The sequence below is a fragment of the Dermochelys coriacea genome, chromosome 6 (assembly GCF_009764565.3).
Source record: "Dermochelys coriacea isolate rDerCor1 chromosome 6, rDerCor1.pri.v4, whole genome shotgun sequence".
Taxonomy (NCBI): Eukaryota; Metazoa; Chordata; order Testudines; family Dermochelyidae; genus Dermochelys; species Dermochelys coriacea.
In genome coordinates, this window is record NC_050073.1 from 54432816 (window position 1) to 54448166 (window position 15351).

Genomic DNA, 15351 nt, shown 5'->3' on the forward strand with positions numbered 1-15351 from the left:
GAGACATTTACTTAGGATGCAGGGAGGATTTCATTGCTTCTTCACTGCTGCTCTTCTCTTTCCCCTTAATGCACTTGTTTTTGTTTTTCTAAGTTGTTTGTTTATTTTCTATTCTTTCTGAGTGATGCTGCCATTTGGTTTCATGCTTTGTTGAGTAACAAAACAGCAGTAATATTTAAACTACTGTTTTTCAAAAATAGTGGAAAGCTAAAATTTCAGGAGAAATCAAAACAGGCAAAATTAGTTCTATTAATGTTGTAATAAGAGTTATATGTGAGACAACTAAGGAACGAATTTGGGAAATGAGGAGGGTATTTAATAGCAATAATCAAAATATAAAGAAATGTAATTCTGTTTATACATCCAAAGCATTTAATGTATATGATTAAAATAAGTATGAATGGGGCAGAGAAAATCTTTTTGTTCTGCTTGTACAGCACCTAGCACAATAGGGCCCAAATCCATGACTAGGTCTCATAGGTGTAACAAGATTACAAATAATAATAATAATAATTTGCTTGTAAAGTATTAGTCTTTATGCATATAATTTATAATATATTAACACAGATAACACATACCTTTCTCACATGTATCTGTGGACTGTAAAACGATCATGTGTTTCTCGAAAACATTTTGGCCTTACCTTGCCCATCTGAGTCATTATTGCTGAATCAGTGGGACTGTTCATTTGCTAAACACTACAGGAGTCTCAGAAATGTTTACAGAAAGTCAATTTTTAGTTTTCACAGTAGTAGCCGTGTTAGTCTGTATTTGCAAAAAGAAAAGGAGTACTTGTGGCACCTTGGAGACTAACAAAGAGACTAACAAATTTATTACAGCATAAGCTTTTGTGAGCTACAACTCACTTCATCGGATGTAATTCAAAAGTGGTTTTATTTTTTAAGCAGTGGCCATGTTGTCTTATTTATTTAACATTGTCACAATTTGTGAAAAAAGTAAGTGTGTGTATAATCTCTACAGATATTTCAGGAAGCCAGGATGAACTCATTACTATGTTGTGAAACTAAATCCATAAAGCAGTCATGATGAATAACTCAGGGACCCATTGTAATTGGGTAGTAATATACAATTTTATCACCTCAAGAATTGTTATGTATTCAAAGTGAGTGGGGCTTTACCAGAATGCTTACTATCAGAACTGTCTAAAAAAACTGGGCTACTGTGGTATTGTTTATTTAATTAACTGCTAATTTTCCAGTACTTTTCAGTCAGTTTCTGGTATTGCCAACTAATGATTTAATCATGAGTCTCGTGACATTTCTTAAAGCCCTCGCTTCTCAAGTTATGTGATGATGAAAGAATATCAGCTTTTGTTTATTTTTAAATATGTTTCTAGCCTGTGGGGTTGTGGATTCAAGCTGGAACACCTAACCTTAACCTAAAGGCTCAAACAGTAGGCAAATAAAAAGACCCACGATTTTTTAAAATCATGTGATTTTTGGGGGGAGTTCTCATGATTTTTGAATGGTTGGGGTTGGCAATACTAAAAGATAATTACACTGGGTGGGGGATCAATCTAAGTTACGCAACTTCAGCTACGTGAATAACGTAGCTGAAGTTGATGTAGTTAGATCGACTTACCGTGGTGTCTCCACCCGCGGTGAGTCGTCTGCTGCTGCTCCCCCTTCGACTCTGCCTGCACCTCTCGCAGCGCTGGAGTACAGGAGTCTAGAGTAGACGCGATAAATCGATCCGCGTTGGATCGATTGCTGCCCACTGATCTGGCGGGTAGTGAAGACATACCCATAGAACATACTAAGCAGTGTTTTGTTGCTTTACAGTAGATATTGGCATTTCTTGGATGTCTTGAGAATCAACAGGTGAAGCCAAATGCTTTTAACTGCCACAAACGTCTTGATAGCCATTGCAGTATATGACCTAGATTATTGTATAGTGACTGGAACTTATTAATTGTGTAATATCTTTATTAAACTCTGTGCATTTTAAAGAAATATTTGTATTTTACTTTATACACTTCTCTCTTCAGTTTATGCTATCTATAACAAACAAATACAGCACTTAACATTCAGATGGGTTGACCATATTGGAGTCTGTTCTTAACCTCTCTTAAATTCAGCTACCTCAATTTACTTGGCCTGGGCGGGAACTTTTAAAGGGGCATAAGGTATGATCTACACCTAAAACTTAGGTCAACCTAGGTGTGTTCCTAGGTGTGAAGAAATCACACCACTCAGAGATGTAGTTAAGGTGACCTAAGCCCCAGCATAGACAATGCTAGGTAAGTGGAAAAATTATGTCAACCTAGGTGCTGCCTCTTGGAGTTATGGATTAAATAGAGCAACAGAAAAACCCCTTCCATCGCTCTCGCAAGTGTCTACACTATGGCGCTACAGAGGCATAGCTGTAGAGTAAATACTTAACACTCACTGACTTTCATTGACATCAGCACAAGTTGTGGGTGTTCAGACGCTGTACATCAGAGCAAGTGTCTTTAGTTAATGTGTATACTTAATTACTATCTTTAGTTATGGTGGAAAAGCTTTGTAAAAAGGTGAGTCAGTGTACTCTAAAAATAGGCTTGGGTTCATTTTGACTCTTGTGTTTGATTTTGTTTAGAACTCAGTGTGAAGGACACCACATTTTATCTATTTTTTGTGAATTAAAAGAAATCTAGTGATGGTGAAATATGTGGTTAGTGGGTTTACTCTGTTGTGTTGTTATATGCAGTTTGAATAAGTTATATTGTGTAGAAATGGATGAGGGTCTAGTAATTAGTTTATCCTTGTAAATTAAGGAAATTGGACAACGTCCACCATAGAACATTTACATGTACTTGAAAATTACCCATAGGGAGAATATAAATATTGTGTGGCATTGAGGTCATACATATTCAATACCTTAATGAGTATCTAGAAATAATGACTTTCATCTCCTTAATAGTCTGTGTGAGGAGACCCTATGTTACCATTCTACTTTCATAACCCCAACCTTCTAAACATAGAACATACTCCATCTAGCCCAGTATCCTGTCTTCCGACAGTGGCCAATGCCAGGTACCCCAGAGGGAATGAACAGAACAGGTAATCCTAAGATACCGATTATCAGAAGTGTAACTGAGTATTAAGAATTTGCAATGTCATTCCAGCTTTTAAATCTGTGATTTAAAAATTAAAATGATCTCATCAACTTCATAACTAGATATGTAAATGAAACTATAAACAGTAGAATCTGTCATGGATGTCTGAGCATGATTGCCAGGAGCACTAATGGTGGCTTCATGCATGTAGTAAGAGCTGATTATACCCCCAAGTATCCAGATAAGGCTTTACACAAACTGATTATTATGAAATGTTGTGCCCACATACATGTATCTGGTGTATCTCCTTCACGGTGGCAGCATAACCACCCCAGAAAGCATTTATATGAAACTTTAAAAGAGCACTTGGTGGCTAGTTTCTCAGTTAGTGTACAAGAGAAGTTATTCCCACACACATACCAAAGTAAAATGTTGTTGCAGTTCGTTAAAATTCAAATTTCAATCCATATAAATATTACACTTTCTCTGGTAAATGTCGAAGATATAATGTAATCAGTCAAATTCCCTTCCAAGTATGTTTCCTAAAAGCTCTGCAATATATGGGCTTGATCTAAATCCCATGGAAGTCAATGGAAAGATTATCTTTGATCTCGCTGAAGTTTGGATCAAAACATGTATGAACAACTGCTCCCAATTACATTACTTTTCATATTTGAGTGTCTTCCTATCAGTTTGGCTGAAGCCAAGAAGATTGGAAGGCAACATCACCATTAAGAAGATGAAACATTAATATGGAAATATCTCTGAAAATCAATTTCTCAACATTTACTTTTAAAAAATCATAAAAGTTACATGATCTCATGCCACTGTCACTCTCCCTCCCTCTTTCTAGGCAATAATTGCGTAGTGCTAATGCTTGGGACATTTAAAGAAAGATTGGAGAAAGCACTATTTAGTATATTGTAGAGAGCAGTCTTGCAATGAACCTCATTAAAGGAGTTGAAAATAGAGGTTCCCAAACTGGAGAACTAGCTTTTAGTCTCTGGAGAACTGGCTGATCATGCGGCACTTTCCTCCTAATTTTCAGTAGCTAAACTGCATTAAAAGAAGCTTGAATAGAGACAAACACCTACAAGATCTCTATCAAACATTCTTAAAACTACAATACCCACCTGCTGAAGTGAAAAAACAGATTGACAGAGCCAGAAGAGTACCCAAAAGTCACCTACTACAGGACAGGCCCAACAAAGAAAATAACAGAATGCCACTAGCCGTCTTCTTCAGCCCCCAACTAAAACCTCTCCAGCGCATCATCAAAGATTTACAACCTATCCTGAAAAATGATCCCTCACTCTCACAGATCTTGGGAGACAGACCAGTCCTCGCTTACAGACAGCCCTCCAACCTGAAGCAAATACTCACCAGCAATTACACACCACACAACAAAAACACTAACCCAGGAACCTATCCTTGCAACAAAGCCCGATGCCAACTCTGTTCACATATTTATTCAAGTGACACTATCACAGGACCTAATCACATTAGCCACGCCATCAGGGGCTCATTCACCTGCACATCTACCAATGTGATATATGCCATCATGTGCCAGCAATGCCCCCTGCCATGTACATTGGCCAAACCGGACAGTCTCTATGCAAAAGAATAAATGGACACAAATCTAACATCAGGAATCATAGCATTCAAAAACCAGTAGGAGAACACTTCAACCTCTCTGGCCACTCAGTAAAAGATTTAAGGGTGGCAATTTTGCAACAGAAAAGCTTCAAAAACAGAGTCCAACGAGAAACTGCTGAGCTTGAATTAATATGCAAACTCAATACCATTAACTTGGGTTTGAATAGAGACTGGGAGTGGCTGGGTCATTACACATATTGAATCTGTTTCCTTAAGTTAAGTATCTTCACACCTTCTTGTCAACTGTCTAAATGAGCCATCTTGATTATCACTACAAAAGTTTTTTTCTCCTGCTGATAATAGCTCATTTTAACTAATTAACCTCTCACAGTTTGTATGGTAACTTCCAACTTATCTATATGTGTGTGTGTGTGTGTGTATATATATATATATATATATATATATATATATCTCTTACTATATGTTCCATTCTATGAATCCAATGAAGTGGGCTGTAGCCCACGAAAGCTTATGCTCTAATACATTGGTTTGTCGCTAAGGTGCCACAAGTACTCCTGTTCTTTTTTTAGAATACATTAAACGCTCTCCTAATGTCATTTTTCTATTTCAGCTGACAGGGATGTTACGTGATTATGAATGGGAGGGGACATGATCTGTATAACCATGACTGGGAAGGGCAGCATTCACAAGACAAAAAGTTTGGGAACATCTAGACTTTTCCATCTCTATCTTTTGTGTGTGAGATTATCTCACAAGGATTCCCAGTCAGAGGCTGGGTCATCCATCTCCACTGTACACTCCTATATTCTTGTGTTTCTGAGGATCTATGTGTGACTAAGAGGGATCAAAGTGGAGCCAGGAGGTACCCCCTGGCAACTAGCAGTATAGTATTCTTGCTAAAAAGGTAATACAGCTTGAGGCTGAGCTACCTTTGGTTTGTCCCTCCCTTTGCAGGGATAATGGCAGGTAGAAGAAGTCCTACCAGTGCAACTCCAATGGAATAATGTGCCTGTGCGTGTGGATTCACGGTATCTGGGAAGACCAATGGGACATGTGGGCCATTTCTGCAGGAGGGATATCTCAACCTTAAAGAAATGATTTTAAGAAAATTCCATGAGGTTTCTCACCCTAAACCTTGTCTTGCAGATTTTTCTGAGAAAGTCTCTGTAGCGGGGTGGTCACCCCACTCCTGCCCGCAAGGGGTTAAAGCAGCCCAGGAGAGGGCTGTGAATGGGGAAAGTAGGCTGATGGGGAAAGCAGCCACAGCTGTAGTCAGTGCAATCAGGGCCCAGTTGGCTCTTATAAGAGGGTTGAGGGCCAGAGGCAAAGACAGACTCTCCCTTGAGAAAAGGACCTGGCTGCCTAGAAAGTTGAGAAAGATACCCAGGGTGGAGCAGTGCAGGGGAAGAGCAGAGGGAGCTGGGGAGTTCCAGCCTAGCAAAGCCCCAGTCTGCAGGCCTTGTCAAAGGCCTACAAAAGGGTACTGGGGCTGCAAAGTGGCAGCCCTTAGATAAGCAGAGGCAGCTAGTCCAACCCCCTTGCCAATTATGAGTGGTTTACAAACTGCAGTCTGCCCCAGGGAGTGGGGTTTAGATGATGACTGGCAGTAGCCACTGAGGTGAGATGGCGTTCCCCTGGGTGGGGAGACCCTAATTGTAGGTTGTTTCTGGGGGGCAGAACCCAGATGTAGGGCGGACATCAGGGTCCAGGAGGGGACATAGGGGCCAGTGGCAGGCAAGACACTGGCCTGCAAAGGGCGCTCTGTGCTGAAAGAGCTGATTCCCTAGACGACCAGGAAGAGGCGCCGTACTGGTGAGTCTCACCCCGCTACAGCCTCTCAGAAGCCCCTCTCTCAATCTGTTAGTGGTTCAGTTACAGCAGGTGCCATTTATTTTCTTACAGGAGGTGTTGGAATGCTTAGTGAAATTGGCTGAATATTCTGGGAGAATATGTACTAACTCAGTTTTAGATATTAAGGCTAGAAGGGATCATTATGATCATCTAGTCTGACCTGTGTGACACGTCATAGAATTTCACCCCGTAATTCTGTATCAAGTCTGCAACTTCTGGGTCACCTAGGGAATATCTTTCACCATATAAACAAATCCTTAATACATATGGAAATACATAGACATATGGTGCTTCCAGTCCCTTCCAACAAATAGCAAAGGACTAACCAGATCTAGGCAGTGTCATCTGCCCTTGGGAATCAAGATGATATTTTTAGGAAGATCTGAGCAATCATAAGGGAGACACTGCCTAGGACTCTTAGGCTATGCTGGATAAGCCTGCATACAACCTCATACGCTGTTTACAATTACAATTAAATATAGCCTATTTGCCAAGTTTTGAAATATTTCAGTGAATAAGTATTCATTTTTTAAGCCTGAGGTCTGACATAAACCATATGAACAATTGCCACTATCCTTGTGGAGAAAGGGGGCACTCAACACCCAATTTTTTCATTTATTAAACATTAATTAAATGAAATATCAGACAATTCAACTAATTTTGTAGAATTCGTTATCACAGTACATGTTGCTACTGGTAGTAGGGAGGCTAACTGATGATCATGGTCCATCCCATATCCTGCAAACAGCATTCTTCCAGATCTCATCAATAGACTGATCTGATCGCTCTCCTCTACATTTAAAAAGTTCAGCAGGGGTGAGAGAAAGAGAGAGAGGAGGGAAACACAATAATTGCGAATAAAATCATTTCATGAGTTTTGAAGAGCTCACAAAAGTGAAAATGACTTTTTTTTATACAAGATCACATCAGCACATTATAAGCCACATAAACAAGCAGAAGGCCACATCAGTAAACCAGACACATGTCACTAACAGTCAGATTCTGTATACAGACAGATAACCATCTCAACGAACAAACAACAGGAATAGACATATCAACAAGTAAACAACACACATGGGAAAATTACCCCATCTACAAACAATAAAATACATACACAGGAAAGGACAACACCAACAGACAGTACAGCACATTCTATTACTATTCCATTTGTTAAGCACTGGCAATATGCTTGGCACTATACAAAATGCAAATAAAACACAAACCCTGCCTTGGAGCTTACAATTTAAAATAAAGATACAGAGAAAACAAGATGTACTGGAAAATTCAGAGGATGGTGATAACTTAGTATTTTTAACTAGTTTAAATATTAAAGTTGACCAAAGTCTCCAAAAATGTATGCCTAAAGTAAGGCTCCTAAATTCTACAGCTGGTTGTCTAACTAAGTGGCTTGATTTTCAAATGTTCTGAGCAACTAAAAATCAGGCCACTTTTATTTAAGTGCCTAACTATGGTCTTCAGTGCCTAAGTTCAGGCTCCCAGTTTTGAAAACCTTGGCCATTAATTTTATCTCAATCTCTGCATCTTTCCTTCTTTGAGCCCTGGTCTACACTTGCGCGGGGGGGAAGAGACTCTATCTAAGTTATGCAACTTCAGCTACATGAATAACATAGCTGAAGTCAACATACTTAGATTGACTTACCATGGTGTCTTCACCACGGTGAGTCGACTGCCACCGCTCCCCCGTCGACTCCACCTGGGCCTCGGTGGGAGAGTGCTCGGGGGTCGATTTATTGAGTCTAGACTAGACACACTAAATCAATCCCCGCTAAACTATACCCATATAATTTAATTTATTTTTACTATATTCCATTAAAATCCACGCTAAATCAATCGCTGCCCGCCGATCCGGCAGATAGTGTAGACATACCCTGATATAATATTTGAGCAAGAAGAAAGTTGATGCAATTTAGCATATGAAAGCCTCATGGAAGAAGTATGTCAGATTTACTTTTTTATACGTCATCCATCACCTTGGTATCTTGGATTGAAAGGTCATTCCATTGACAAGAATCAGCACAGAAGATGGTCAGAGACAGGAAGGGGAGAAGGAAACCAAAGGTGCAGTGACATTAGCATCGCTGATTAAATGACAGAAGTTAAGGGAATCATGATAAAGAAAATCTAAGATGTAAAATGGGACACTGCTGTGCAGGTCCTTGAAGTCTAAATATAATCTACTGGGGAAAAAGGGTGGTCAGCCCACTGGAGGGATTCAAAGAGAGGCATGACATGGTCTGATATATGGGTGAACAAGATAATTTTAGTAGTTGCATTTTGGACAGATTGGAAAGAAGCAAAGTGGAAATCGGGGATGTCAGAGAAAAGATGATATAACTAAATACATATAGGGAGTAAATCCATTAAGTAAGAATCTGTCTTTTTACTTAGTCAAGTTTCATAATAGAACTGCACTATAAAATAATATGGGGATAGTCATAATATATGTGTATATATAAGTATGACTATACCCATATAATTTAATTTATTTTTACTATATTCCATTAAAAGCCTATAATATAAGAGTATTGTTAAAATTGCAAAGTCAATCACGCAGTAGTTAGTAAATGCAGCAGTTAAGCATGTTTTTGGGTGTTCAGAAATAATAATTAATAATAGTAATGTAGACACATCCATGTTTTGCAACTGAAAAAGATGTATAGATCATCTTAATGCATTTATTAACCTCTTGCATCTGGCTTTCCCAACCAAAAACAAATTGCTGCTGACTAGAGGGTAGAAAGGAACTAAGAAATCTGTTTCTTCCAAAATGTTGTAAGGCACTCAGATTTGATTCTATTAGCTCCACTAATCATTACTTTGGATATACTGCAGTGAACAGAATGAAAGTCTCAAATGATTTCAATACACTGCAAAGTGTAAATTCCATTTCCAGTTATAGGGCTAAATCCTGCTCACCTTATTCACATGAGTGAAGTCAATCAGACTATTTGCATGAGTAAATTGAGTAAGATTTGGTAGTAGTGAAGTTGGTTTTTGAAAAAAAAAAATCAGTATAAGAAGTTTCTGCTCTGTTTATATTTGCCTGCGCTATATAATTTGGCTTCATTCTATGACTCCCTAGTTACATGGTATCTATACCTCATGAAAATTAAAAGTATACTTCACTGCACTAATATTCTCTTTATATTTATGGAAATGGAAGACTTTTTTTTATTAAAAAGAAGTAACTCATACTAAAAAATATGGATAGTGCTGTTTGAAGGCCTTGCGTAATGTGTTACCCATTAACTCTTACAAACTCAATTGATGACAACGTACTTCCAGTCTCCAAAACAATATTTCCTGGAATTAAGGGACAAGCTGCATCAGAAAATGTTGATTGCTTTTATGACAGAAGTTCCCAAGTTCTGATCTGTGGAAACCACTGGTGTTCTATTGAGTACTTGCTGGTGTTTTGCAAAGAGCTATCTTGTTGTTGGTGCTAAATCATCCTGATTTGCATCTGCTTTTACCCCAGCCTGAGCATCCAGGCTCTTCATTGCAAAGAATCTGGAAACAAGGAATCAAACTAGCTGCCTCCACTAGAGCATTGCTTCAGAGAAGACCAGTAGGGGGAATTAGGAGCTACTGGCAGGGACTGGAGCTGCCAGGTGTGAGCATGAAATGTGTGTCCAAGGGAGAAGGGAACAGGCAGTGAGTCAGCATATCCAAGGGAGAAAGGAATTAAGTGGCAGGGAAGCCTGCAGGAGGAGAAGGGGACTAGGTAGCAGAGAAGTATATACAGAGGAATAGGAAGAGAGAAAGAGGAACAAAATGGATGTGAGGAGGGGTGAAATGAAGAGTAAATAGAGACAGTGTGGATCAACTCTTCTAAATGGAAGACAAATGACTAATTGCATTGATGGCAGTTAATAACTGTCAAATATTTTCCTAATACTACTTTTTCCATGAAAACAATTGCTTTAGTGACAACAGAAGTGTTATCAGATCCTGAATGGAAAATAGGAGTGAAGAACGGGTGATGGGAATAATAGAGGGAGAGGTTGTCCAACACATGACTTTATTAAAATGTAGTCCCACACTCTGAAAAAGTCTGAGGATCTCTGCTGTTTTGTATATGACAACATATCCAAAAGTGCCATCTTCTCAAGGTTACATTTACAAGAATCCCAACAAAGTAGTACATGAATTAGTTAACGTTTGTAAACTGCTTTGCAGATGTACACATTTTGAAAGAGAAAGTAAAGGACATATATTTTATCCTAATTACTGTTAATGTTGAATGTTTTACAAAAGGCAGATTGTGCCTGACCAACATGATCTCCTTCTTTGAAAAGATAACTGATTTTTTTTAGACAAAGGAAATGCAGTATAGCTAATCTAACCTGGATTTCAGTAAGGCATCTGATACAGTTTCACATGGGGAAACTATTAGTTAAATTGGAGAAGATGGGGATTAATATGAGAATTGAAAGGTGGATAATGAACTGGTTAAAAGGGAAACTACACCAGGTCATATGGAAAGGTGAACTGTCAGGCTGGAGGGAGGTTACTAGTGGAGTTCATCAGTGATTGGTCTTGGAACCAATCTTATTTAACATTTTTTATTACTGACCTTGGCACAAAAAGTGGGAGTGTGCTAACAAAATTTGTAGATGACACAAAGTTGGAAGGTATTGCCCATATGGAAGAGGATTGGAATGTCATACAAGAAGAACTGGAGTAATAGAAATGGGATGAAATTTAATAGAGCAAGGTCATGCATTTAGGGACTAACAAGAAGAATGTTTTCTATATGCTGGGGCAATATCAATTGGAAGTGATAGAGGAAGAGAAAGACCTAGGTGTACTGGTTGATCACAGGATGACTATGAGCCACCAATGTGATGTGGCCATGATAAAGGCTAATGTAGTCCTAGGATGCAACAGGTGAGGTATTTCCATTAGAGACAGTAAAGTGTTAGTATCATTATACAAGGCACTGGTAAGACTTCATCTGGAATACTGTGTGTAGTTCTGGTCTTCCATGTTTCAGAAAGATGAATTCAAACTGGAACACGTGCAGAGAAGGATCATCCTCATAGCCTAAGGAATGGAAAACCTACCTTATGAGAGGAGACTCAAAGAGATTGGCTTGTTTAGTCTAACCAAAAGAAAGCTGAGGGGAAATGTGATTGCTCTCTATAAATACATCATAGAGATAAATACCAGGGAGGGAGAGGAGTTACTTAACTTTAAGCGCCAGTGTTGACACAAGAACAAATGGATATAAAGTGGCCATCAACAAGTTTAGGCTTGATATTAGAAGAAGGTTTCTAACCATCAGAGGAGTGAAGTTCTGGAACAACATTCCAAGGGGAGCAGTGGGGGCAAAAAAATCTAACTTGTTTCAAGACTGAGCTTCATAAGTTTATGAAGGGAATGGTATGTTGAGGCTGCCCATCTCTGACTGGTAGCAGCAAATATGTCCAATGGCTGGTGATGAGGCACTAGATGGAGAGGGCTCTGAGTTACTACAGGGAATTCTTTCCCAGGTGTCTGGCTGGAAGGTGCCCACATGCTCAGGATCTAACCGATTGACATATTTGAGGTCAGGAAGGAATTTTTCCCCTGGTCAGACTGGCAGAGATCCTGGTGGGTTTTTGACTTCCTCTGCAGCATGGGGCACAGGTCACTTGCAGGTTTAAACTAGTGTAAATGGTGAATTCTCTATAACTTGAAGTCTTTAAATCATGATTTGAGGACTTCAGTATCTCAGACAGAGCTTAGGGGTCTATTACAGGAGTGGGTGGGGTTCTGTGGCCTGCAATGTGCAAGAGGTCAGACTAGATGATTATGATGGTCCCTTTTGACCTTAAAGTCTATGAGTATATGAGTCTATATCAAATATTAAAGTGCTAAGTATTGCTAAAATATAATTATCGAGGGTACACAAAATGAAAGGGACAATTACAGAGAGACACATGAGCCAGTCTAATTTGCTTACCAGCTATTAAAAATTATTGAGAAGTTACCCCTCTGCAAATACCCTTTATTATCTTGAACATGTGACCCTAGGTAATGAAAGCAAGCAGATGTCACATTCCTTCAACAGGAATGTAAGCTTGGGCAGATGGAAGTATGCAATAAAATAGCCTTCCTGAGACAAAACAACACAAGTTAAAACAATCGTAAAATTATGGTGATAAAGGTTACATAATATTATGATTTGATAAATATATAATTTTTAAATTCCTAAGCACATAACTTTTTCTGTTGTAAAGGTGGAGATTGTCACACAGTGTCTGCACAAGATACTTGCCTTTCTTCCACAGTTACAGCAGAGAGCAGAATCTAGCATGACAAGAGTGGGTCAGGCAGTAATTATATCAATGGATATTTCGGGGGCATTCATTCAAGAGTTAAAAAATCCTTGGAGTTCCTTCCTGTCAGAGAAGATATTTCTTTGGTAGAAATATTAGCCTTGATGGATAACTCAAAACCCCATAAACTCCGTTTGCCTGCATGGAGATAAAATAACTACAATACACAGTTGGGGAAAATGAGAGGAAAATATCTAAAGCTCTGAGTGCCACAATATCACTCCCCCCTCCTTCTCAATTCTATTTTTGACTATAACTGGAAAAAAATTAATTATTCCCAAGAAACAAATGTTTCCCTACTATTTGTAAAGAGCTTAGGGATAGGAACTGTTGCGCATCACTCCCTCTCTACTGTGGAGTCCTTGGAGGGGATCGAATAGCTTGTGTTTATTCATCTTTACTAGCATAACCGGCTGTCAGCGGATTATCTTCTTCTGGCATCGAGATGGCTCCTTTTCACCATAGGCAGCTGCAGAAACAGCAGAGATTTTTGCTGATTTTTGGTTTCCTAGGTCACTATGTCTGCTTTTGGCTGGCTAGTGTGAGCTGTTTATTGGGGGAACTCCCTAGGAGGCCAAGCTGTATACTGAGTCTCTGATTCATATATGAAGAAGGTGGTGGTTTAATTCTTTAAAAAGAATCAAACAATTTCTTCCGTCAGTACTGGAACAAAAATATACAATATTATCACTTTGCCTACTCTTGAATAAGATGGAATTCCATTATCCCCCAAAAAATGTGTTTAATGTCAGAGATGTCTTAGGTGGGATTGATGCATTTGATTAGACTGGGAATACTTGAGGTATGCTGGGTTGCAATTGAATTATCTAATATGAGGATTGCTTGAGAGGAGGCAGTCTAATATTATTATTTATGGTCCAAAAGCCCCAGTCCGATCAGAGCCTCATTGTGCGAGGCACTGTACAAACACATATCACCAGATTTTCTAGTCTGCTAAAACTGCTTTGCCTCTTGGAATTCACCATGGGGTGAAGTAATTCTGCAGTGCTTCTTACCTGGGCCTACACAGAACAACTGAACACCTAGCTATTTATAAACTACCTATCATCTTAATATCTAAGCGATGGGCTGAATTGGAAATATTGAGCAAAGAACAAGAGATCTTCCAAGACCCAAGGCAGGAATGTTCCCCAAGACATATTTCTAATATTTTCTCCCCATCTAGTTTAAAAGTCCCAAGTGATGGGGCTCCCACAACTTCTCCTGGGAGACTGGTCTACAGCATCATACATCAGTGTCAGGAAGATTTTCCTGAGATTCAGCTAGATTTTTTCCTTTCTTAATTTCATGCCATTTTGCCTAGTTATACCTGTGTGTCACACCACTTGATCTTGCAAGTCCTTACATGGTGAACAGCAAGGAATGTAAATTTGTTTCACTCCAGCACATGTGGAGGCTACTTGAGGTGAGTATGTTTAAGCAGTAAGTGTCATCCTCTGTTTTGGAAAAGTGTGTGAGATCCCTTATGCAGCTGTTTCCTTACTCTAAAGAGCTAAAGGCTTAAAAAAAAAAAAAAGAGGTGGAGTATGGCTGGAGAATGGGCATTTCAAAAACGACATGAGTTTTAGGCCTTGTCTAAACACAAAGTTATAATAGTTTTAACTCATTTTAGACACTTCTTTAGTTCAATCATGGCAATTCCCTTGTGTGGACCCTTATAAATCAGTTTGAGTGCCTTTACATTAATATAAAATTTCTTTATACTGATTCAAGGGGGTCCACATAAGAGGGTTGCACCAATTCAACTGAATTAGTTTCTAAAACAATTTTATTAAATTGATACAACTTTTGTGTAAAGACAAGGTCTAAGTTTGATCCTCAATATATCTGTAAGGCACTTAAATATTCACTCCCTTCTTAGGCCTCGCTTCTGCTGCAAGGCCTGAGGAACTTGGCAGCTGCAGAGCAGCATCTCATTAATGAAGGATTGAAGTACCCTGTGCTCTCTGTCCAGCTCATGGCTTTTTACCTTATGTTAATACTCACAGGACTCCTCATCTGTACTGGACAGGAAAAGGGCCTACATAATTCTTCTCTTTTTTGAAATATGTGTTGATTCTTAGCATGTTCCTCTTTATTAATCTCTTAGGAAAGACAGACATATGTAGCTCTTCTTATCATTCTTTGACAGTCATCCCTTCCAGTTTCCTGAATATTTTTGTTATTCTTCTCTGAATAGCCTCCAGCTTGTTAATATCTTTTTGGCAACATAGGCCTAGATCTGCAAAAGGACTTAGGCACCTACATCTCAGGTTTAGGCACCTAGGTCACAGTTTTGGCTCCAGTGAAATCCACAAAACTCCTGTCAAACCCTGTAGAGGCCTAAGTTTTCAAAGTAAAAATTCCTTAGGTGCCTATGGTTCTACCTCTGAGCATGCCCATTGCTGCATCTCTCTAGGCATCTGGATGCCTATCTCCCAAGTAGCCCCAGAGTGATTCACCAATTGGGAAAGATAGGCA